Source organism: Mastigoproctus giganteus, chromosome 8, assembly GCF_048544385.1.
Source record: "Mastigoproctus giganteus isolate SK-2022 chromosome 8, ASM4854438v1, whole genome shotgun sequence".
NCBI lineage: Eukaryota > Metazoa > Arthropoda > Arachnida > Uropygi > Thelyphonidae > Mastigoproctus > Mastigoproctus giganteus.
In genome coordinates this window covers 13,981,529-14,006,830 of record NC_143582.1, presented here as the reverse complement: position 1 = coordinate 14,006,830, position 25,302 = coordinate 13,981,529, and the positions used below count along the sequence as shown (strand labels likewise).

Sequence of the window (25,302 nt, the reverse complement as noted above, 5' to 3'; positions counted from 1 at the left end):
ATCTTTTTGCAGATAAGCTTGCTCTATTAGTTTGACAATTCATGGTGTATTCAATGGTAAGAAAAAGTGGGTGGGACATGCTGTATGAAGTAATGAAATTTTTGGATATGGCGTACACGTGGTAAGAATATACCCAGATCCTTGACATAACGTGGCCTCGGCAATGCTCCCCGCATACATACTACTCGGACTCCCTCCAGTCACTATCTTGCAGAGTAGAGGTAGCAAGATTATACACTAGCTGATCTGGAAGCCTCCGGTGTACTAACTAGCACCTGGCCTGCGAACACCATTTTAGAGCTATAATCTCGAAATGTAAGGAAGATCGGATCTCGCTATGATGTTCGTCGTGGAGATGGGAGAAATCCCAAGTGCCATCTGACACGAATATACCTTATGATGTTCATCATTACTTCAAAAGTCATGAATCATACTGCATGATGGAAGAGATGGGGATTGGTTGACTGGAACTTAGCTCTGAAGACTAAACATGGGTTCCACCACTTCAAGTCTCCAATAAGCAAAGTGGTCATATTACAGCGGTGGTTGTGGCAAAAACGTGAGAATTGAAGGTGTCTCACATTAAGATATTTGCCCCTAAAGATAGGTAAAATTTTGACTTTCAAATTTTGAGTCTATCTTTGAAGGAAAATATCTCAGTCCACAAACAAGTATAAGAGCTCATATTTAGTTAGGCTGAATTCATGCCGATGTTAAATGGAATACCCAAAGAAGAAGGTAAGGTTTTTATTTCAAAGTTACGATTTTCAAAAGTCCTGCTTAAATTTGCCGCAACAAATTTTTGGTGCCAGTTTTAGACTGCATTGTAAAAACTGAGAAGGTTTTTGTGCCTGGACACCAAAAGTTTTGCATTGTTTGCCAAAAGTTAAATGGGTATACCACGTTTCCGAGCACAACCTGTCACCGTTGTGCAACAGTAACACTTAAAACTTCTGAAAAATTTTTGTGATTTGCTCCGTGTAACATAAGTGACCTCCACAAAAAAAGGTTCCGGTGCCTCAAGCATACTATATTTTGAACTGAAATTTTGCACAGCTTCATTTGAAACCTGTTTAAACATCCACACCAAGTTTCAACAAAATTGAAGATGGTCAAGCAGAGACTCTTAGGCCACTTGACATGGAATGATCCCCCCCCCCGCCAACCTTCGTATTGTCTGAAAATGTCTACATTAAGCCTGATATACCTTCATCAAGGCCTCCATAACCGAGTGGTCATGAGCATGAGTGCAGTAGCATGTGCTCTTTGTGTAGACTGGGGGTTCAAGCCCCTGACTGCTAAATATGGTAGAACTGTCAACCCACACTGTACCAGTGTGGCAGATTATGTTCCATTTCATCAACATGAATCATTGAGGAGGCTTCCGTCAGGCAGTGGATTGATAATTGTTGCATTTTACTTTTTTTTTACCTTCATCATTATCATTAATAAATACAGAATACAGAGTCTCATCTGATAAAGCAAATGATTAGAGCCCTTGGGGCCGAAAAGGCCTCAACCTATTCTCAAACTTTAAATGGGTGAGAAGTCCGGTTTGCTTGATTCGATGCCCGGATGAAAGGAAATTTGTTTATTATTTTATCATTCAAAACAAATCTCATGAATGTTTTGTTTTACTATGATATCTGGTTCAGTTCTTGAAATCAGTGGTTTCCATATTATTGACAACAAGGATGAGAGTGGTGGGAGGCTGCCCAGCCAAGGTCAAATGTAGGGTTTGATAAAAAAAAAAAAAAAAAAAAAAAAAGAGAACCCTGGTGTGGCTGTTTGCCCTCTGGCCCATACTTTTCAGAACCACTGTTCAAAGATACCATTTCCATCATTTGTTGCATTATATAAATCAGCTGAGTATTGTAATGAAAACAATTATTGGGTAATCAATGGAAGCAGAAGCAACAAGCATCTATTATGTATACAATTAGCAATGGCAAATGATGCAAGAAAGCAAACTTATGCAGCCTCAGCCAAAAAAAAACCCCGCGACCTCCCATTTCACCTATTAAGTAATTATAGACCTGTGAGCTTAACTTCTGTTCCAGGAAAATTAATGGAGGCACTGGTTAAAGAAGCACTGCAGGATCATTTAGACAAGACTTCAGTTATAGCTCGGACACAGCATGGCTTTGTTAAGGGGAAGTCTTGCCGGACCAATTTGATTGGATACTATGATGCAGTCACAAAAGAACTGGATGCAGGGAATAGCTTTGATATTATATACTTGGATCTTAGAAAGGCTTTTGATACTGTTGCACATGGAAGACTGCTACACAGATTGGAGCAGTGTGACATTGGAGGCAAATTGCTGCTATGGATAAAGGGGTGGTTGAGGGGGAGAAGACAGAGAGTGTAATCAATGGACACTGCTCATCGTGGACTAATGTTATTAGTGGAGTCCCTCAGGGCTCAGTGTTGGGTCCATTATTGTTTTCTGTATTTATAAATGATATTGATGATGGTATATCAAGCTTAATGTCCAAGTTTGCAGACGATACAAAGTTGGCAGGGTTGTCAAGGACACTACTGACACTATGCTGCTGCAACAGGATCTGGAAAGGTTGAGCAGATGGGCTGAGAGGTGGCAAATGAAGTTTAACATTGACAAATGTAAAGTAGTACACATGGGAAACAGCAACCCCAGAGCAACGTATCAACTCTGTGGTACTACACTGACAGTGGTAGAGAATGAAAGGGACTTGGGGGTGGTTGTACAGGCAGATATGAAGTTCTCTGAGCAGTGCAGATGGGCTGCGAGAGTAGCTCATGGAGTATTGTCAATGATATACAGGAATTTTTCCAGCAGGGATAAGGAGGTGATTATTCCCTTGTATAAGGCAATGGTCAGGCCACACCTAGAGTACTGTATATAGGTCTGGAGGCCTCATTTCAAGAAGGATGGAGAGCTGCTGGAATGAGTACAGAGAAGGGCAACAAGATTAGTGAATGGAACAAAGGAGTGCTCTTACGAAGAAAGGCTTAAGTTTTGCAAATTACAGTGTCTGGAGACTAGGCACCAGCGAGGTGATCTGATAGAGGTGTATAAAGTTTGAGCATGGTTTGAGCATGCTCAATGCTGATGGGATTCTTCCTCTAGTTCAGAATAATCACCTGAGAGGGCATAAATTCAAATTGAGGAAAGACAGATGTAGGATAGACGTGCGGAAATTTGCCTTTAGCCAGCGGGTGGTTGGTTGGTGGAACAGACTTCCATCCCTTGTAGTGGAGGTTGATAGCCTAAATAAGTTTAAGGCTCAGCTGGACAGGTATTTTGAACAAACAGAGGGGTGAAGTGGGTTTTTTTTTTTTTTTTTGGCTGATGCTGCATAAGCTTGCTTTCTTGCATCAAATGCATCTACTAATGCTAATGCTATTAATTTCTGCCCATTGTTTGTCTAGTTCTTCCTTGAATTTATTTCAGCTATCAACTTCCACAACAACCGACGGAAGTTTCTTCCAGCAATCAACCACCTGCCACCTAAAGGCAAACTTCTGCACATCTGTTCTGCAACCAACCTCAATTTGAATTTGTGTGGCTTGAGCAAGAGGAAGAATCTCATCAGCATTGAGCATGTTCGATCCATTCAAAGCCATAAATGTAATAAGACCAGGGCATGTCTGTCAAGGGCAAAAGTAGATGACATTATAGAGCAGATATCTTTTAAGGGCACAAAAGGTGATGTCGTTGGCACTAATGATATTAAGAGTAAGGAATCTGAGAACTTACTTAACAAGTACAGGGCAATGTTAGCAAAAAGTTGAGTTCGAATTGAATTTGAAAGTGCCTGCAATTCTACCCTGGAGAGAAGGTGCAAGGCTCATGGGGTAGAATTTTTCTCAGCCAACTGACAAGCACATCCTGGTCTGTGCTTGTCAACAGGAGACTATTTTTACAGGGATGGGATACACTTGAATAGAGAGGGTGCGAGAAAACATGGAAAACTGCTAGCTTTGGGGGGTGATACAGACTAATAGCAGCAAATTCTAAATGGCAAGCAATCAAGGAATGAATCGTGGAAGCAACTGGGATTAAGGATTTCCCTTCTGTGGATGTCAGATGAACTAATGAGACTCATTGCAGAGAATAAAAATGGCTAATCAATGGGATGCATATAAATTATCAGGCCACACACACACACACACACACGTATGGTAGATATAAGCTAGTCTGTAATTAAGTCACAACAGAGGTTAGGCAAGCAAAGGCTGATTATTCTGGTTGGATTCTTCAGCTTGCTCAGATTACGAACCTGAGGGGGCATAAATTCAAATTGAGGAAAGACAGTTGTAGAATAGATGTTCAGAAATTTGTCTTTAGCCACAGGGTAGTTGATTGCTGGAACAAACTTCCATTTGTCATTGTGGAAGTTGATAACTTAAATAAATTCAAGCTAAGCTATACATACGATCTAGTTATAAATTCAAGGAGTAACTGGACAAACTTTTAGAGGGAATGGATGAGTGAAATTTTTTTTTTTTTTTTTTTTTTTTTTTGGTTGATGCTACATAAGCTTGCTTTCTTGCATCACATACCTGTACTACTATCACTAATAGTTTAACTAGAGCTGCAGGCAGATTATTATTATTAATTTATTCCCCCAGGAAACTGTGGGCCACTCCGGGATGGCAATGTACCAGTGATGTGTGAAATTTACTTACTAAGGGGTAGGAAACACATGTACAATGTGCAAAAGTACGCGAGTACTCGACCCCCCCCCCCCCCGGGGATGTAAACCAGGCAGCATTGGATGTGGGTAATGGGGCTCCTCAGCATTGTACAGATTGCATCAAAAGTTGTTTGACTGACTTACTGTTGTCCTTATTGGCTGGAAATGACTGCTAAAAAAGATTTCTACACCACCACCCTCTGGTGTTCCTGTAATTTTCAATGTGCTTGTAGGGGGATGTTAAAAGGCACAAGGTCGAGCTGACTATCCGCCGATAGCCATGTTTCAGTAAGACAAATGATATCAAACTCGTCAAGAAGAAGGAGGGTCTGGAGGGAGTGAAGCTTATTTTTTATGCTTTGTACATTCTGTATGAACCAAAGAAGCTTGCCGTCATGCGAACTGGTTGCATGTGGCCCTTTTGTTGCTATGCCTGTGTGTCCTGTCTGGGTCCATTGTAAGTGATCTGTCTACTTCTCTCTTGAAACGGCTTAATGAGGGTACCTACAGGCCAGTAGTCAGAATCCAAGACTATATGCTTTGCATTCTCTGGACAGGAGATGATAAAGGAAGAGTAGGTCAGAAATCTGGTTTTGATAGGCCTTTGCATCAATCTTAATCCCATGCTTGTGGGCAAAGAGTGCCTTGATACTTTCTGCTTGCGTCGAGGGACCCAGTCCTGAAACGAAAATTCTTTCTTTAGTCTATACAGCTGATATATTATAGAACTCCTCCAGCCTTCTTGACTGAGAGACCGAAAGCGGTTGGCCCAGGGCAGAAACCTTTGTCTCCTGTATTCGTAGTGTGTTCCCTTGAGGTTGCACTGTTGAAACATCTTGGGCAGAAATAGCCGTTCTGGGGTTATGGCTGGAAGGTTGTGCTACAGAGTCCAATTGATCAGGATGACTCAAGGCAAAGGTTCGCCCCTCCCTGATTTGGTGTGGGAGTTCTCTCATCATCATGTTGTGACTGTGGTGGGGCAGGTTCAGTACCTGATCACCATGCTTATTCTGTTGTCTCCTGCAAGTTGGTATGGGTTAGGTTCACCTGGATTTGTGCACTGATCTAGTGTACGAGGGCTACAAGCAATCAAGAGCAGGCTCTGCTCAGCGGGCAAGAATGCGAGGGGTGTGTACCCAGTGGGTTCGATTCCACGGGTGGAGCAAACATCAGCTGAGTCAGCTTGTAGGTTGTAGCTCAACCTGTCTACAACTAGTGGTGAACTCTAGATTTTTGGATCAGTTTTCACTTGCTGGGATTGACCAGTTTGGGCTGAGGGTCATGGAGGGGCCTCATCTACTACATGTAAGTGCACCTGGGGTTCCCTGTGGTCCATCACTGACATTTGACTAGATGGAAAACAGCATTCACTATCAAAGATTTTCAGATCTCTGAGCTGTTCTTTCAGCATGAGCACTTGATCCAGAATTTCTGTGTTTTGGGCTCTGAGGCTTCTATTCTCAGCATTAAGGCAAGCAGGAGAATCCATTATTGGAGACAGAACCTCCTCAAGCTGATCTTCAGATCCCCAAGGAGGGCATTGAGTGTAGACGTATTGTCACTTAAATTGTTTTTAATTTCCAAAATTTCTGAGGGGATGTTAACCAGGGAGTCCATTGCGGAGACAGCCGGAGCGAAATCGTATTCCCGCTCCAAAAAGGCATCATCTATCCTAATGCATAAACTTGTCTGAGGCGTTCTTGATGCAGGCAATGATGTAGTGCTTATGACCTTCAACCCCGCATATCAAACAGCCCGAAGGATGTGGATGGAGTTGCCTCAGTAAGGTTGCTAGAAGGTATCTCTTCCTCCGAGATATCCACTGGTTTTGAGTTACCTGCACAGAGGTGGCAAAGCCATTTTCTTCTCCTTTGTTTGCTCAACTGTTTAACTTTAGGTGTCTGGGAATTATGGCAGAAGATTCTCCGACACGAAAAGCACTGTATTGCCGGACCCTCTGGTTTACTCTCCCAATCGGCACAGGACATTTGCTGAACATCCGTTATATCCTTCATTGTATCAATCTAAATGGGCATTGAAGGTGCAAGTTTAAGAGGAGACGAAGGGTGTTACTAGGAGGTAGGCAATTTTCAGGAAAGTGAAAAAACAGAGCGAAACAGTCTGGATGCAATTAGTCAGCTTAGCAGCTTGGAGAGCAGTATAAATTCTGAGAAAGCACAGACTAAAAGGCTAGCAAGAGTGGTCTGTTGAGAGTGTTGTCCAGGCAGAAAGCTGACAAATTCTCCAAAAACTTGGTTGTCAAGAAAATAGCTGACAAATAAACAAATGCTTGATTGCCAAGTTTCTTCCAACTTGTTGCTGAAGGCAGTTTCATAAGTATCAGGAGTGTATATAGGTCAGAGTTGTAAACGGTGTGCAATACAAAGGGTCAGCTGGTGAATAACTCCCAACACAGTGCACCTGCTTATCTTGTGATATAACTGGTAGTGGGCAGGAGTTAGCAAGTAGTGAAGGCTTATAGTACCCACGGAGTTAACATCTGACTCTTGAGACAATCAAAGGCAGCAAATATGGATATAGTATAGGCGAGAAACAGATCACAATAAAAAAACAATAATTACCTAAAGGTTCATGGTAGTAATCTTCCACAAGGATGTGGAGGATAACTCAGGAAGTCACTATACAAAAATATTACTGTAACTCACAAAAAAAATATATTAAACACTGAAAACTTGCGGAGCTCAAGAATTAGCAGCCGGCACACCGATGTGCACGCACACTTCCAGATGTGAAAGTGGTTCTTGCACTGCTTCTATTGGAATGAGCAGCAGCCTGGAAAGCAAGGTGTCTGGGATTTCATGCCCTGTGTCGTCATGGCACAAATGAATACATGGGCTTTGTTAGGGTAACTAAGAGTAAGAACATTTGCATGTATTGATTTACACTTGCATGTACAAAGCTCCTAAGCACTAATGCTTAGGAGCTTTATAAATAAATTTGGTGAATTTAAAGTACTGATTAAGTTGTTGAAAGCAGATGTTGTAGGAATAGCGGAGACGTGGTGTCACTTGGACATAAGTGATGGTGAATTTCCATGTGCGGAGTGCAATATAGTACTATTAGTAGAGGCATGTGATGCAAGAAAGCAAACGTATGAGCTTATGTACCATCAGCCCAAGAAAGAAAGAAAAAAGAAAAAAACAATTTCACACATCCATTCTCTTTAAAAGTTTGTCCAGTTCCTCCTTGAATTTATTTAAGCTACCAACTTTACAACAGATGGAAGTGTTCCGGCAATCAACTACCCGCTCACTAAAGGCAAATTTCCACACATCTATTCTAAAACTGTCTTTCCTCAATTTGAATTTGTGCCCTCTCAGGTTCGTAATATGTGCAAGCTGAAGAATCCCATCAGAATTGAGCCTGCCCAACCCATTCAAGGCTTTATGCACCTTAATCAGATCACCTCACAGGTGCCTTGTCTCCAGACGCTGCAGTTTGCTGAACTTAAGCATTTCTTGGTAAGAGGACTCATTCGCTCCCCTCACCAATCTTGTTGCCCTTCTCTGCTTGCTCAAGCAACTCTACATCCTTCCTAAAATGAGGCCTCGGGACCTGTACACAGTACTCAAGACATGGCTTGACCATTGACCTATACAAAGGGATAATCATCTCCTCTTCCCTACTAGCAAAATTCCTGTATATATCATTCACAGTACCCCATGACCTGCTCAGAAAACTTCATATCTGACTGCACAATTCCCCCTGGTCTTTTTCATTTTCTACCACTTGAAGTGTTGTATCACACAGTTGGTACATTTCTCTGGGTTTACTGTTACCCCTATGCAGTACTTTGCATTTTGTCAGTGTTATCAAACTTCAGTTGTCACTTCTCAGCCTACCTGCCTAACTTTCTAGATCCTGACGCAGTAGCGCACTTCCATTACTGTCATTAACAATCCTGCCAACCTTTGTATCATCTGCATACTTGGACATTAAGCCTGATATACTTTCATTAATATCATTGATAAATATACGAAACAACAGTGTGCCCATTACCAAACCCTTGAGGACTCTACAAATAACATTAGTCCACGAAGAGCAGCTTCCATTGATTACCACTCTGTCTTCTCCCATTCAACGACCGTTTTATCTATTGTAGCAACTTGCCCTTAATATATACTGTCTTAATTTGTACAGTAGTCTTCCATGCACAACAGTAGCAAAAGCTTTCCTGAAATCCAAGTACAGGCATACCTTGATTAATGAATAGGATGTGTTCCACGAAATTACTTTGTTAAGCGAAACTTCGTTTTCAGAGGTAAAAATACTATGGCCAGAATGGGGATACGTTCCTACGTAATGAAAAGCTTTTTATTGAACAAAGAAAAGTTTTATTAAATAAACAGTCAAATTACATACAAAGTGAAATCACATTTTAAAATAAGAGTCTAAAGTTGATTGTTTATGCTTTTTTTTCTCTTTCATTTAACAATTGCCTATACGGAGTTATTGCATTTAACACTGATCGCTTAACAATAACACTTCTTCCTAAATCAGGATCATTTTCACTAAAAAAATTTAAAACGTTTTCAATGTCATTTAAGCACCTTTTTAAATCTTTGATTGTCAACACTTTTTCGGCAGGAACTTCTTGAACTTTGGCTTCATTTTCTTTGTCTTCGTTGCTAACAAGGTTTTCTAAATCTTCCACTGAAAAACAATCATCTTCTGTATTCAATAAATTTCTAACATCCTCTTCATTGACATTTTCGAAACCTATTGATTGAGCCATCTTGATAACTTCATTTCTAATTTCTTGGATGTTATTTTCTTCTTCTAGTACAACTTCTGGCCATATTTTGCGCCAAACTTCATTTAAGCATTTCTTAGTGACTTCTTTCCAAGAACTATCAATGTTTTCAATTGTGTTTTTAATGGTGTAGTTTTTCCAAAAAGTTTTAACTGTCAATTCCTCTTTATCCTCTGGTTGAGTTAAATTGCTTAATGTTCAACGCAGATAATAAGCTTTAAATGATGCTATTACTCCCTGATCCAATGGTTGAATCAGGGAAGTTGTGTTTGCTGGAAGAAACACAACTTTGACAGGAATGCATGTGTCCAATGTGTTAAGATCAGTAGGATGTCCCGAAGCATTGTCTAACAACAAAAGAGCTTTTTCTTCAAAGTTGTTTTTTTGATAATACTGTTTTACTTCAGGGCAAAAGTGGTTAACAAACCAATCAGTAAGTAACTCCTTGGTAACCCACGCTTTTCTATTTGCTTTCCATATTACAAGTAAATTCATTTTTATGTTACCTTTTAACACCCTCGGATTTTCTGAATGGTAAACTAATAACAATTTTAATTTATAATCGCCAGAGGCATTTGATCCAAAGAGTAATGTTAACCGGTCTTTGGCTGCTTTGAACCCAGCAGCTGACTTTTCTTCAATAGAAATGAAGCTTTTTGATGGTAGCCATTTCCAGAACAAACGGCTTTCGTCAACATTGAACACCAAATTTGGTGGAAAATTTTCACATTCAAATTTTTCCTTTAGTTTTTCTGGAAACTTATTTGCAGCTTCAGCATCTGCACTTGCAGCTTCTCCTGTTAATTTTACACAATGAATCCTGGTCCGTTTTTTAAATTTCTTGAACCAACCACGAGAAGCCCCAAAAGTTTCCGTAATTTCTTCAGTTTGTTTAGATTTGAGGTGATTAAACAAAAATAATGCTTTTTCTTGAATCACCATTTGACTTAAAGGCATATGACGTTGTGACATATCATCTATCCACAAACTTAACATTTTCTCCATTTTTTCTAAAATTGGACTCCTTAAGTGAGTTAATTTTGCCGCTGTGACATCTGTACAATTCTGAGCAAACTTTTATTTTTTCTGATTGACTTAGTATGGTTGTTAATATTGATTGCGCTAATCCTAAAGAAAGTGCCACATCGGATTTTCTTTCGCCGCTTTCAACACGTCATACAATATTTAGTTGTTTCCAAAGAAATTGCTTTTCTTTTCTTTGCTTCTGACATTTTAACTAAAAAAAAAAATATTTCTATTAAAATTTACAAAATCTACATTATGTAATGCTATCAAAGGACCTACGTCAATTATTGCAATGCACCACACTGAAACACACCCTATGAAGTGTAAACAATGACTAAATTAGGCGAATGATGCACAAAACTGTTATAACAGACACACCCACAGCTTGGGAGCACTTGGGAGTACGTAACAAGTCGCCGTCAGTCACCAATCGGATGATTGTCAGGCGTTGGCCTTAAATTGGAATATTTTTTTTATATTAAATGGTGCTTGAAATTGCGGACTTCGTTATATTGAAGCTTTGTTATCAGAGGTAACGTTAACCGAGGTATGACTGTATATGATATCAGAATTATTTTTTGCATTCAGTTCCTTTGTAACCACATCATAGTATCCAATCAAATTTGTCTGACAAACCCATGCTGTGTCTGAATTATTACTGCTATGTTTTCTAGATCGTGGGTTGCCAACAAGTCAATGTGGCTTTAATTTCGGTCGATCACGACGAATTTTAAATATATATAAAATATGGGCTAGTCAAAATCTAAATGTTATTATTATGTGCCCCACTGCATATGCTTATTACAAATCCATTGAACCACGTGACTACTCTTGTAGTCACGTGGTTCAATGTGACTACAAGACCTCTTTTAAAGAAAAAACAGAAAAATTTAATAAAATTGGTATTTGTCAGATTCCATATTACCAGTGGAGAGTTACCCTTATTTAAGCAACCATTTATACAACTCTATTTGGAAGTTTGTTCCAACAATCAGTTTCTGCCTGTTGCACATTTTGAAAGCACATTTTTGCGCATCCTGAAACCATCCTTTTCCAAATTAAATTTATGTTCCTTGTGAATTGTCTAAGAAAAAGTATGAATTCCATCAGCATTTAGTTTACTAAATCCATTTTTTTTAATGAATTTATTTGAATTTATTCAAACTAAATCGATTTAAAGCCTTTAAACACTTCAGTGAGGTCTCCATGTAACTGCCTACTTTCCAAGTTCTGCAATTTGCATAACTGAAATCTTTCTTTTTTGGAAATTGGTATAAGAGTACCCTTTTGTGTCCCTGACCAATCTTGTTGCTTTGCTCTCTACCCATTCCAGCAGATCCATATCCTTTCTACAGTGATTATTCCAAACTTGTATGCAAGGTGCCATTGCATTCCATTCCATTATATTATATCATGAACAGAATTGCATAGGCTGTCCTAGCAGCCTGGCTACACTAATCATAGAACCTCTGCTTGCTTTTTTTTTTTTTTTTTTTTTTTGTAATCTCCCCAACGTTAATTTTGGTACCACCAAATTGGTATTTAATTCCAGGATTCTTCATCATCATCATCAGCCATTTTCAATCCACTTGGATATGGCCTCTCCAGCAACTTTCCAGTTCCTTCTGTTTTGAGCACTGGCCATCCATTTACTACCCACAAACTCATGAATTTCATCTATCCATCTCCACCTTTGTCTTCCAGGTTTTCTTCTAGCTCCTCTTGGATACCATTCTGTTATTTTCTTAGTCCATCTGTCATCATGTCTTCGAGCTGTGTGTCCTGCCCAAGACCATTTTAGTTCTTTAGTTTTAAAAATAAGAATGTCCTTTACTTGAGTTTGCTGCCTAATCCATGTGTTTCTCTTCTTATCTAACAGTCTGATTCCCAATATAATTTGTTCCATTCTTCGCTGTGTAGTTCTCAGCTTCTCTTCCATTCTTTTGGTGAGTGCCCAAGTTTCACTTCCATAAGTTATGGTGGGGAGTATACATTGGTTCATTATTTTACATTTCAGACAAATTGTGATATTGCTCCTCAGTATCTGACTATAGGGCCTTAGAGGGGAACAGGTATTCTGTGTGTTATCAGACACTCAGTCTAAAACACTGATTGATCCAATATCTTTCTATTACAGAAGATTTAGGAGAAGTCTGGTTGGCCTGCCTCCAAGTTCATTATAATCTTTAGCTTGTACCTCTTAGAAATCTTGAGTATTAGTCTTGACACCCTTGGTGTCAAGACTAATACTCAAGATGTACATCAAGGGTGAGTACTAATACTCACCCTTGATGTACTTTTGAATTCCAAAATGTTGTTTTTAAAATCTTTATGGACCAGAAACCCAACTCCATCTTCACTCCTTTCACTGTTTCCATTGGTGTACAGCAGATTTCCACTTGATAAACTTATATGTGATTCATTTCTTCTTCGTGTTTCAGCCAGACCGATGATATTCCAATTCACATTTTCTAATTCCTTTTCCAGCTCTAATATCCTGTCTTCACCGATCTTACGTTATAACAGGCCAAGTTCAGTTTCCGTGCATGGCAGCCTGGTCGTACCCAGAGATTCTTAGCACCCTCTGCTTCCACTCTGATCCTCTCACTGCCGTAAGAGAGAGAGTGAAAGCTGCTGGGGACTGAGGGCCATTTGTTTTCTCCTGCTGTCATATGCTGGAGGGTTTGGTCTTTTCCTCTTCATGCTGACCAGGCATCTTGAAGAGAACCACTCTACACGTTCGTTGCCACCTAAGTGACGTAACAGGGCTTATCATCGAGAAGGTGTGCATGAGTGGATTTTAGGGAGGCAGGCCAACTGGACTTCTCCTAAATCTTCTGTAATAGAGAGATATTGGATCCATCAGTGTTTTAGGCTGAGTGTCTGATAACACACAGGATACCTGTTCCCCTCTAAGTCCCTTCTTCTTCCAGGATTACTGTTACCTAAATGAAGCACCTTGTATTTATCAATGTTAAACTTCAGTTGCCAATTTTTAGCCCATGTGTCCAATTTATACAGGAATATATATATAGAGTAGTATATTCTGATTACTTGTCATTAACCGCCCTGTCCGATTTTGTATCATCAGCAAACTTAGACATCAAACTTGATATGCCTTTATCAATAGAGTGATTGATTGTTGGAATGAACCTACTCCTGTGGAGGTTGGAGGTTTATCTAAATTGAAGAAGGAATTGGATAAATACTTGAAAGAAATGACTAAATGACAGGATGCTAGGTAACTGCTTAATTTATATAATTTTATTTTTAATTTAAATTTCTTTTTTGGTTGGTGCTACAAAATCTTACTTTCCTGAATAATTTTGCTGACGATAATTTATTTTATTTTTTGGCTAGAACAGCTAATGTCTGAGGGTTTCCTTACACAATAATGGCTAATGCAGAAAATAGTTATTGTTGTTGACTGCTGTTGGGGAAATGGGAAATATATTTTGCTAAAAAGATAGGTAGAATAGGACCAGGAAATGTCTGCCATGGGATAAAGTTAGTGATGATCTAGAATAGTTATCTTTTAAGGGCACATAATGTGATCTTGTAGCTGTGGTACTATTGTCAAGGGCACCTCCGTAGCCAGGTGAGCAGGAGCAGCAGTGCGTAGCACGTGCTTCTTAATTAGACTGGGGTTCGAGCCCGTGCCCACTAAATACAGAGGATGCGGAAAGGTCAGGGAATGACTACCGCATATCCCCGGAGCAATATGGCCTTAGTTGCTAATGCTCCTAAAAACCAAATAACAAATAACTGTTGTCAAGAATAAAGGGAAGTGATTTTGCTTTTGTTTTATTTAAAAATTTTTTTTGGTGGGAGCAACTTCCAATTCTGAATGGAAAGCATTAAAGAAGTAATCAGAAGCTACTCTACTAGGCTTTTTATATAAGCTAAGAGATATTGTTATAGGTTTAATTCTAAATCTATGTGAGCTTACTTGCAAATACAATATGTTTTCCTTTCTTTTAATTCAATCAATGTAATCACCTTGAATGTTTATAATGTACACCCCTCTAGCCGAAACAGGTTGTTCCAGGGGTGCACACTGATGTGGAAATAAAAAGATGTTAATAATAATAATTATAAATGGCTGATAGATTGATGAAACTAGAGGTAGAGAAGGAAAATGCATGGGATGATTATAAATTATCAGGGGAACATAGACACATACAGTAAGTAGAGACTACTCTGCAACCAGATCTCTAAGAGGATTAGGCAAACTAAGGCTGATTACAAGAAAGCTTTGGTTAAGAATGTGAAGAAAAATAGGAAAGCATGCTTATGTTATTGTTAGAAGAAAAGGGATTAACCACATTAGTGCACTGGATATGAATGGCATAACTATTGATGATCCTTTCAGGTTGCTGACAAACTATAAATATTTTGCATCTCCATTCATACACAAAGTTTTTAGGGATGGCAATGCAAAAGTATATCACATTTTAACTCGGAGACAAATTATTTTGTGATAACTTGAGAGTAAATTGGAAGGAAAATTGTTTTGAAACTAAAAGTAAATAAGGCAACTGGAACTGACGAATTTATCCAGTTATATTAAAACAAGCAGCAAAAGACAGGCAAACCTTACGAGGCCTTACTTATGAGGGCATTCTTGGATTCATGGGAAATACCTGTGGACTGGAGATGTACAGATGTCTCTCTTCACAAAGGAGAATTGAAGAGCAACTATAGATCTGCAAGCATGACTTCTGTTTCTGTTTTTAATTGTTCAATGATGCATTGAACAATTAAAGAATTAATGCAGGATTATCTTCAGGGGAATGCACTTATGTGATAATTGTGGCACAGATTTGTTGTAAGGAGATCTTGTCTGACCAATTTCATTAGCTACAGTAGTCATAGTCACAAAGGAACTGGATGCATTTGATGCCTAAGTTTGATGATACAAGTGTTGGCAGGGTAGTTAATTATAGAAATTAGGGCATGCTACTGCAGCATGATCTAGGGAAATTAGGCAGATGGTCTGTGAAGTGGCTACCAAGTTTTAACATTGATAAATGCAAAGTACTCCATATGGTAACTAATCCCAGAATAACATACCAATTGGGTGGTAGCACACTACAAACAGGCAAATTTCAGTATCTGGGAAAACTAGGCACCTGTGAGAAGACTTGCTTGAATCCTTTAAGGCTTCAAGCAAGTTCACTAAGTAAACTAAATGCTGATGGCATTTGCTCAGATGGTACACATAAGAGGTCATATGCAAATGGAATAGGAGGGTAAATGTGAATGTCTTATTATGAGTGATTTCAATTTGCCCATAATTGACTGAAGCAAGTGTGTGTGTGTGGGGGGGGGGGGATTTGCTATGAAGAACAAATTTTAAATCAACCAGATTACTATTGTATCAGCATGTTAAGGAAATTACTAGGTGTAAGAATATTATAGACATGACCATGAACTAGATAACGGTATGACTGACAGTAAAGGAACCATTAGCAGGGAGAGAGAGCACAGAGTTCTAAATTGGATGATAAGGAGAGAGGTAGTAGTTAAAGTTTTAATGTGTTTGAAATTCAGGAAAAGAGATTGACAGCTTAGGTGCTATTTGGTCTCTTTCAATTGGATAGGGTGCTTCCATAGCCAGGTGGGCAGGAGCAGCAGTGCGTAGCACACGCTTCTTAATTAGACCAGGGTTTGAGCCTGTGACCACCAAATATGGAGGGTGCAGAAAGGTCAGGGAATGACCACCACATATCCCTGGAGCAATATGGTCTTAGTTGCTAATGCTCCTAAAAACCAAATAACAAACAAACAATTGGATAGAAAGCTCACAGAGCACAAATACATTAGAAAAAAAATGACAGGCTGAGTACCATTTTGTGCACTAGAATGGCGATCACATTAACATCAGTGTTGCCAACTGTAGTTAGTTGAAAATAGTTGAGCCACAATGCAAAAATAGATAAAATTCTATGTTAACAATGAAAAAAAAAAACTTTTTTGTAGTTAAAGGGAATTTAAACGATTGGTGTATATTTTCCAAAAAAAATGACAGGGGGGCCACTTGACCCTACCCTGAATCTGCCACTGAATTATGGCATACCTTTAAAGTTATAATCACTGAATCCATGAATTAATATATATATATATATATATAAAATTAAATAAATTATCACCACAACTGAAAGAAAATTATAGTTGGCCCTCTATTTTCTGTATACTCGTTTCAAAGCTATCTGTTGGGCTAGCTGTTATCTTGCCTGTTTGCTGTTAAATTTAAAGTTTAGCAAATATAGCCTTTATGTTTATTAATTGGACCTAGTTAAACAGGCAGATAGCAATCAAAAACAGATAGCCTTGCTAATTATTGGTAGGCTATATTGAATGGGGTTAGCTCTTGAAACAGTTCCATTCAATGTATCTGAATATCAATAATTAGCTACATAATCATTATTGTATTCTATATTATATTATATTATTGCTAATTATATGTTTATTTCTAGGATATGGCAACACAGGCTATTTTAGTCTTTATAGGTTCTTTTGGCCTTACGGCCGGCTATATACTTTTATGCCTATGTTTTAATACACTTTGACTACCTATATAGTATCTATTATACTCTTACTATAGTAATTAGATTACAGACTGATGTGCTGACCGGGCTAGCCGAGTGGGTAAAGTACCTGCCCGGCAACCCAAAGGTCGCGGGTTCGATTCCCGCCTCGGGCTTGGATCAAAGTACTGCAAAAAACCTTGGGAGGTGCAATATGGCCACAGAAGCCGATGCGCCAACAACTACCAAATCAAAAAAAAAAAAAAAAACAGACTGATGTAATGTTCAATCTACCATTGATGGCATTAATCTGATCTGACATAACTTTTACATTTATCCCAATTTTTCGTAATATATATATATAAATAACATTAAGAATATACAGTCTGAGGAGGATTTCAAGATTGATGAATAGTGAGCTAGCAGTTTAATAGAACAGAAAAATATAGCATGAAAAATTTACAGAGCAATAAAAAGTACTGAAGCCTAAAACAACTGCAAATTGATGTGTAATAATGCCACAGAAAAAGTTAAGCTGGTGAAGGCAGATTAAGAAATTGTTGGCTAAGAGAACAGAGAGTGGGGACAAGGAATTTTTCATGTATTTGAATACAAAAAAAGAGAAGAACAAATCAGATTGGACCCTTGTGTAATGGGTGTGGGGGATGGCTTAGATAAACCAGCAATGTTGTGGATGAATTGACATGTGCTTTGCATCAGTGTTTTCATAAGAAATACCCTTCATGGTGAGGAGAAATTGCAAGAGTGAAGCTGGAAAACATGAAATTTCAGAATATTATTTGTTAGAAAAATTGTTAAGCCTAAAGGCTACTTCAAGGCTCCTGGTGTTTGATGTCATATACCCAGTAATTTTCAGGGAGGCAACAGAAGAATGATTTGATCCATTAAAGTAATTATGAGGGCATCACTGGGCTCAGAAGAGTTTCCCTTGTATTGGAGAAGTGTGAATGCATCACCCATGTATAAAGGCAGGCAGTCTGATTTCAGTGATGGTCAGAACCATAGAGGCAACAATCAAGAGTGCAATACAGGATCATTTAGATAGAAATGAAATTCTGACAGAAACAGAGCATGTTTTTGTAAAGGGAAAACCATGTTTAACTAACCTGGTTAGTTGTTTTTGCAGTCACTCATGAGCTTGATTTAGAAATTAGTTTTGAAGTTGTTACTTGGATTTCAGCAAAGCATTTGATTCAGTCCCCCATAAGAAGCTGTGCTTAAGCTGGAAAATGGAGTCAGAGGAAAAATCCCAACAAGGATGTCAGTAGGGTAGGAGGCAGAGAGTTCTGATTAATGGTTATTCTTTAGTGTGCTAACTTAAGAATGGTGGTTACCCAGGAATTGATATGAGGACCATTGTTATTTTTGATTTTCTTAAATGACATTGATGAAGAGATAGATGGAATGATGTCAAAATCGGTAGAGTAGTTAATGATTAGCACCAAACAGAACTTATTCAGGATGACTTAGATAGACTTCAGGGGTTGTTAGAAAAGTGGCAGTTATGTTTTAGTCCAGAAAAATGTAAGGTCTTACACTTGGGGAATAACAACCCCAGAATGACTTATACAGTTATTGTAGTTCAATTAAAAGCAGTTTAAGTAGAAAGAGATTTGGGAGTTACCATAAAGTAACTTCTCTAAAGTTCTCTGAGCAGCATAAACAGGCAGCAAGGAAGGCCCATGGTGTCTGTTCAGTGATTTATCAAACATTTACTTGTGGAGATAGGGAGGTCATATTATAAGTCACAGTTAAGGCAATTGTTAGACTATACTTGGGGTACTGTGTTAAAGTATGGAGACAGCACCTTAAAAAAAAAATACTTCTAGCTTCTTAAAAGAGTCCAAAAATGGGCACGTGCCTGGTTGAGACCGGCAAAAGAGCACCTATATGAGGAAGGAATTCAGATGTGTGGTTTACAGAACTTGGAAACTATACACCTTAGAGATTTTATTGAGGTGCATAAGGCTCTGAAAGGTGGAAGTAAAGTAAAATGAATGAGGTCTCCACTCATAAATTATTCCAGATTCCAGGTCATAAATGCAAATTATGGGGTAGTTGTTTGAGAGGTTTGGAAATTTTTTTTTAGTTGGTGAGTTATTATTATTATTAGCTATATGGTGCAAGGAAGCCTGAGGCTTATGCTGCACCATCCAAAAAAAAAATTAATTTACCCTAGGACCCAGAGAGAGAGAGAGAGAGAGAGAGAGAGAGAAGTAGAAGGAAATCACCAAGAAAGAGAAGAATGATGATATCTAGCTCAGGACCCTGGGTGTGCCAAGCCCATACTCACCAGATGTGAGCCCCTGGGGTAAAATTGTTAATTATTGGAATAAGTTGTCTCTACAGTGTTTTTTTGCCGAATGCTTGAGGAAATTCAAATTCAAATTATTATTATTAGTTCACCTCCTCCCCTCTCTTGGCTAATGCAGCAAATGCTTTGGGCTTCTTTGCACCGTATGGCTAATGCATGAATTTAAATTGAGAAAGGATGACTGCCAGATGTGTGAAAAATTTGCCTTCAATGAGAGAGTAATTGACGTAGTACAAACTTCTATCTGGTATTGTGGAAATGGGTAGTTTGTACCAAGTCAGATAAGGGAAGATTAAAATTAGAGGGGATAGACAGATGACACTGGGAAGTCCACCCCCCCCTGTTGCTGATGCTGTATAAGCTTGTTGCTTCCTTGTATTATTTTAATACCAGTACACAAACTCCATTGAGTTCGTGTATTGTTTGTTTGATTAGGTATCAATTTCCTGCTTTCCTCCACCCCTCTGTTCTATTTCAGTGTCCTCTATGTTTCAGTTATCTCATGTGACAGGCTCCAATTTCATTATTTTCAGTTAAATTTTTCATGATTATAAGTAATCAATGTAATTTTTTCCAAAACAGAATCATCCTTTTTTTTTCTCTTCCAGGTAATGTAGCTCAACTGGAATAGTTTTAATTAATGAAGCTGAAGAAAGTTCTGGTAAAGTTGGCAAAAATTTGTAATCAAGAAGCTATCGATGGCTTTTTGAACGCAAAGCCATCACTGTTTGTTTATTCAAGAAAGTCTTGTTTGGTAAGATACATTCTGAATTTTATATCAAATTTGTTTTAGCACATATTCTCACTGGCAAAGAAATATCCAATGTGCTGAAAGTTGCAACAAATATATGTTTTTTTTTTGTTTTTTTTAATGAAAACCCCAAGCACGAGAGGTATTTGAACCTATAGTACTTAGTACCATGCGTGGATTGAAGGTTGAGAAGATGAAAGAAGATAATTGTTGACATTAGACTTCAATTTCTGTAGATTATAATTTTCAGGATATACGTATGGATGGAGGTTGTTCCAGAAAATGGAAGTTGAGGGAATAAATGAGGAAGTAGAAAATTTAGTTCTGTGAGTTTGAAGTTGGACAGTAAAAGGATGCTGACTGTTTTCTGCACATTTTCAGACTGGTTTGGAAGAGAAAGTGGGAATTATAGAAGACAATTCAAAAGAACAGTGCCCATGGAAGTATCTATAGAAACAAAACATTTATGAGACAGCAAATGGATAAACTTTGTTAGAAATGGGTCATTAATTAACCTAGCTGCCCTCTTATGAATGCAGTCTAGAAGCTTGAGAGAGAGAGAGAGAGAGAGAGAGGTTTTGGGAGACACTGCTCCATATCTCGGAACAATATTCAATCATAAGGCAGATTTGACATTTGTACAGCTTGAGCAGCTGTTTGGAAGAAAAATAATGACAGAGTAAAAGAGTAAACCCAGATTTTTAGATGCAGCAGAAGCAGTATTTATGATGTGCTTATTCTGAGAAAGATTAGAAGTCAGGGTAGTCCTTAATAGAGAGAGAGAGAGAGAGAGAGAGAGAGAGAGAGAGAGAGAGAGAGAGAGAGAGAGAGAGAGAGAGAGATGTGATCTTGCCTAGAAATCTGAATGTTATGGAAGATAAGTGTAGTAGCAGAAAAATTCTTTTTTGTGAAATATAAAAGACAGGACTGAGTTATCTTTGCCCCACTGGAGAATTACGTAGAGATTGGCATTTAAGGAATTGGTAGTAGTTATTTGAGAAGTTGGAGCTGTGTGTGCAGGGCAAGGTTTCTGAAAGTGGAATACAGTGTGCTGTCATCAGCAAAACTATGAATAGGATTTCTAGTCACTGGAAGAATGTCATTAATATACAAGAGGAAAAGAGTGGGAGAAAGAACTGAATCTTTGGGAATGCCTGTATCTGTATTAGTGAGAAGTTAGAAGACAGAGAGCCATCTACCATCACCCGTAGTGAGTGGCCCAAGAGAAAACTGGATACCCAATTACAAAAAACAGTTGGCAAACCATAAGATGGAAGTTTATTTAAAAGACCAAGAGCAATTGCTTGAGTTTCACCAGACTTTTCCATTTAATTTGTCCATAGACGTGTAACATAAGCCAGATATCACCAGTGGATTGACACAGACAAAATCCATACTGGCAGTTGTTCATCAGATGGAAGGTTTCTAGATATTTAAAAATTGGATGGGAAGGATATGTCACCCTTTTTAGGACCTAGCAGGATATATGCAAATTTCCACACAGAAGGAAAAACACTGGTGAATAAGAAAGTGTAAAAAAGGTGACACAGAACTTGAGTAAGCTCAGCAACACAGGTTTTAAGAACAGTTGGAGAAATACTATCAGGGTATGGCACTTTCTTAGCATCAAGACTGCCCAAAATTCTTCTGACACCCTTTTGAAGGAATATCACAGGAGGCATTCAATGGAGTGTACTGGGGATTGTAGGAGGTGGCCTTATTAAGATCATCAAGACACAAGTTAGAAGAAAAGTAGGATGCTCACAGGTCAGCTTTAATTTTAGCTGTGGTGGCATTGGGCCTGCCCTGTTTTGACAGAAGTGGAAATAGAGATAGGCAAACGTTGCTGCCAATAGAGACCCAGAATGCTTGATTACCATTTGGACAAGAAGCAAGTTTTCTACTCTACTCTTAGCCTGTTCGAAATCTAGTTTTGACTGATTAATAACTGCTTTACAATTGTTGCAGGCTTTGGTGTACGCAGAAAATGAACCTGGAGATTTGGATACAAGCCAATTACAATATGCAAACATTGTTATGTTGAGCAGCCTTAGTACATTTATTGGAAAACCAAAGTTTAGATAAAGTATGAGACTTTAAGGTGGGGTGTGGAATAAAGGATTTCATCCCTACAAGAATAATTTCACGGACACAACACAATCTGAGCAACATTGAAATTAAAATACTTAAAACAGTAATATAACCAAGAATAAAAGAATAGAAATCTTGTAGATCAACCATTTTGCATTCTTGTAATGCCAAACAACATGAGGTTAGGAATGGCCCCAAAAGAAAGGCTTCATTGGAGAAGAGACCATCACCAAGATGTGATCTAAGGAGCCTAGAGGACCACTCATCTCAATTGTGTACTTGGAAGGGCTGTTTGTAAGAAGAATATCAAGAGTTTTGGCTGTGTGGTTAGGATTGTTCTGTATTCCCTTAGGTAATGAACAATCTGTGTGAGTTCATTAGTAATTGCAAAAACTTCAGCATCTTGACCAACTGGGTCCTTGTAACTAGAAAACAGAAGCCAGCTGGGGTTGAGCATTAAAATCACAAAGGAAAATTTTCTTGCTGTGAGGAATGCTGGACTGGAGAAAGTCAAGTTTCAAAGATAGGAAGTCAAAGGGTTCCAAGTGATTAGTGGAGTTGAGAGAACAATAGAAGCAGCAGATGAATTTGCCAGAATGGGTAGAGAGATTTTAAGGCAGAGATAATTGAAAAGAGTAGATTCCAAATTACTGTCTCTGACAGGGAATATCATAACGGACATATGCACGAGTACCACCTTATAAGAAAAAGGCATCGTACAGTGAAGAATTAGGACAACTGAGATGAGCAGTGGTTGAATTAACTAATAATTGGGATTTGAGGACATGTTATATGAAGTAATGAAATTTTTTAATTTGCCATACACACACCAGAATGTATCCAGCTCCTTGACATAATGTGGCTTCAACAATGTTCCCTGCATACACTCTACTTGGACTCCCTCCACTCACTATCAAAATAGATAGTGGGCAGAATAGAGGTAGCAAAATTGTATACTAGCTGATCCAGAAGTCTCCTACAGTGTTACCAGTAGGTTCAGTCTGGTGACTATCTAGCAGCTGGCCTGCAAACATTGTTTTAAAGGTGTACTCTCCAAATGTAAGGAAGATTAGCTCTTGTCATGCTGCATTAGCATTTAGCATTAGTAGAGGCATTTGATGCAAGAAAGCAAGCTTATGCAGCATCAGCCAAAAAAAAAAAAAAAAAAAAAAAAAAAACCACTTCACCCCTCTGTTCATTCAAAATACCTGTCCAGCTGAGCCTTAAACTTATTTAGGCTATCAACCTCCACTACAAGGGATGGAAGTCTGTTCCACCAACCAACCACCCGCTGGCTAAAGGCAAATTTCCACACGTCTATCCTACATCTGTCTTTCCTCAATTTGAATTTATGCCCTCTCAGGTGATTATTCTGAGCTAGAGGAAGAATCCTATCAGCATTGAGCATGCTCAAATCATTCAAGGCTTTATACACCTCTATCAGATCACCTCGCTGGTGCCTAGTCTCCAGACACTGTAATTTGCAAAACTTAAGCCTTTCTTCGTAAGAGCACCCCTTTGTTCCATTCACTAATCTGCTCATCATAACCTCAAAAGATATCAGTCATACTGTATAATGGAAGAGATGGAGATTGTCGGAGCTTTGCTGTGGAAACTAAATTTGGGTTTCACCACTTCAAGGCTTCAATAAGAAAATTGGTGGTATTTCACTGGCTGATGAGAGTTATCTGTCACCCTATTGCCTGGTAATACAGTGCATTCCTTTATCTGGTGTGGACATCACACCATGACTCTTGCTTACATTGGTTTGCACTTGAGTGGTTGCCTCTTGGTGCATTCAGAGTATTTGGTTGTCTCTGAACTTCGGTCCACTTGACTCGATTGTCATCTGAACATCAGTGTTTTAGACTCCCAGGTAGAAGCCCAGCTTGTCATACTGAGAATATCTCTGAGAGCCTCAAGGATCAAAGTTTCCGGTGCCTTTGCCCCATTCCTCATAATGTAAAAGTAATTTAAAACCAGAGAACTAATCTTGGTGCTAGTTATTGCTAACAGGATTAGTGGTAGATTTGAGATCAGCTTATATCATATTTGATAATGAATTTCTCTTCAAAACTGTGTGGGTTGAGAATTAAAAAATATATATTAAACATGTACATCAATGTGATATCACCTGAATCAGCCAATCCTAAGCTCTGACACTTGCATCCTACATGTTTGGCATAACATATTGTAGTACTTTGTATTGACCTTCCTTGATATCCATCACATTGAAGTTAAATATGACTTTCAGTCACGTATCCTTGTGCCTTAATTCACTGCACCACTCTGTAGATTGTGGTTTTTATTGGATACCAATTTGTTACAAAACACCAAAGTTTAATGATTTTTCTCAGAGTTCATTCTGTAGTTCTGACAGTTAGATGACCGATTTTGTCTTTCCTTTCAGTAGTTTTTTTCTGACATAAATTGCACTTTAAAAAAATTAAATAAATAAATGTAGTAAGCACTGTTTGTAAATTGTAGAGGCTGTAACTTGATTATCATTTTAGCTAAATCATTCGATATTTCTTAGCCACCCTATATGTATGTATTTTAAAATGAAGTGCAATGAGATATACACAAGGACAGTGCTCCAGTAGGCACACTGTTGAAAAAATATCGGAAAAAGAAATAAAAAATGATTGAATTGAAATGTGGAATACTTCAATTTAGTCATTTCGATCATACTTCAATTCATTAAATATATCAATTCAGAATCAAAGTATAGCAATAAAAAAATTACACAATTTTTCTCACATTCTTTTGTGTGTTCATTTGTAATGCAATATTGATAGGAGGTATGACACAACAGGAGAGATTTCATGGTGAAAGCCTTATGGACTAACACTAGGCTTGAGGGAATCTGCAAGACTTAATGAGAGGAAATTTTTTGTAGGATGGCTGGCTTTAGTTGGTAGTCAGAATTTATTTTGTAAAGATGGTTAAACAGAGGAGATGCAAGAGCTTTTGCTAATCCATTGAGGAGGCATTCAGGGTGAAAGGAAACAGCAGTAGAAGCAGAATCTACCAGAATTCTTAAGACTCCATAGAAAAGCACTTGAGTAATATTGAATGGTATCAGAATTATCAAAAGCAGTAAAATACAAAAC

At 38.4% G+C, this 25,302-nt stretch overlaps 1 protein-coding gene across 2 annotated transcripts in view; it reads left to right on the top strand.

The window, feature by feature from the left end:
- The window catches only part of LOC150081272 (sentrin-specific protease 6-like), a 369,847-nt gene that overhangs the window by 46,314 nt on the left and 298,231 nt on the right, over window positions 1-25,302 (top strand). For both annotated transcript variants that reach the window (XM_090379581.1, XM_090379580.1), the window contains exon 2: window positions 19,956-20,101. The gene's annotated coding sequence lies outside the window, so the exon portion shown is untranslated. The remainder of the gene's footprint in view (window positions 1-19,955; window positions 20,102-25,302) is intronic.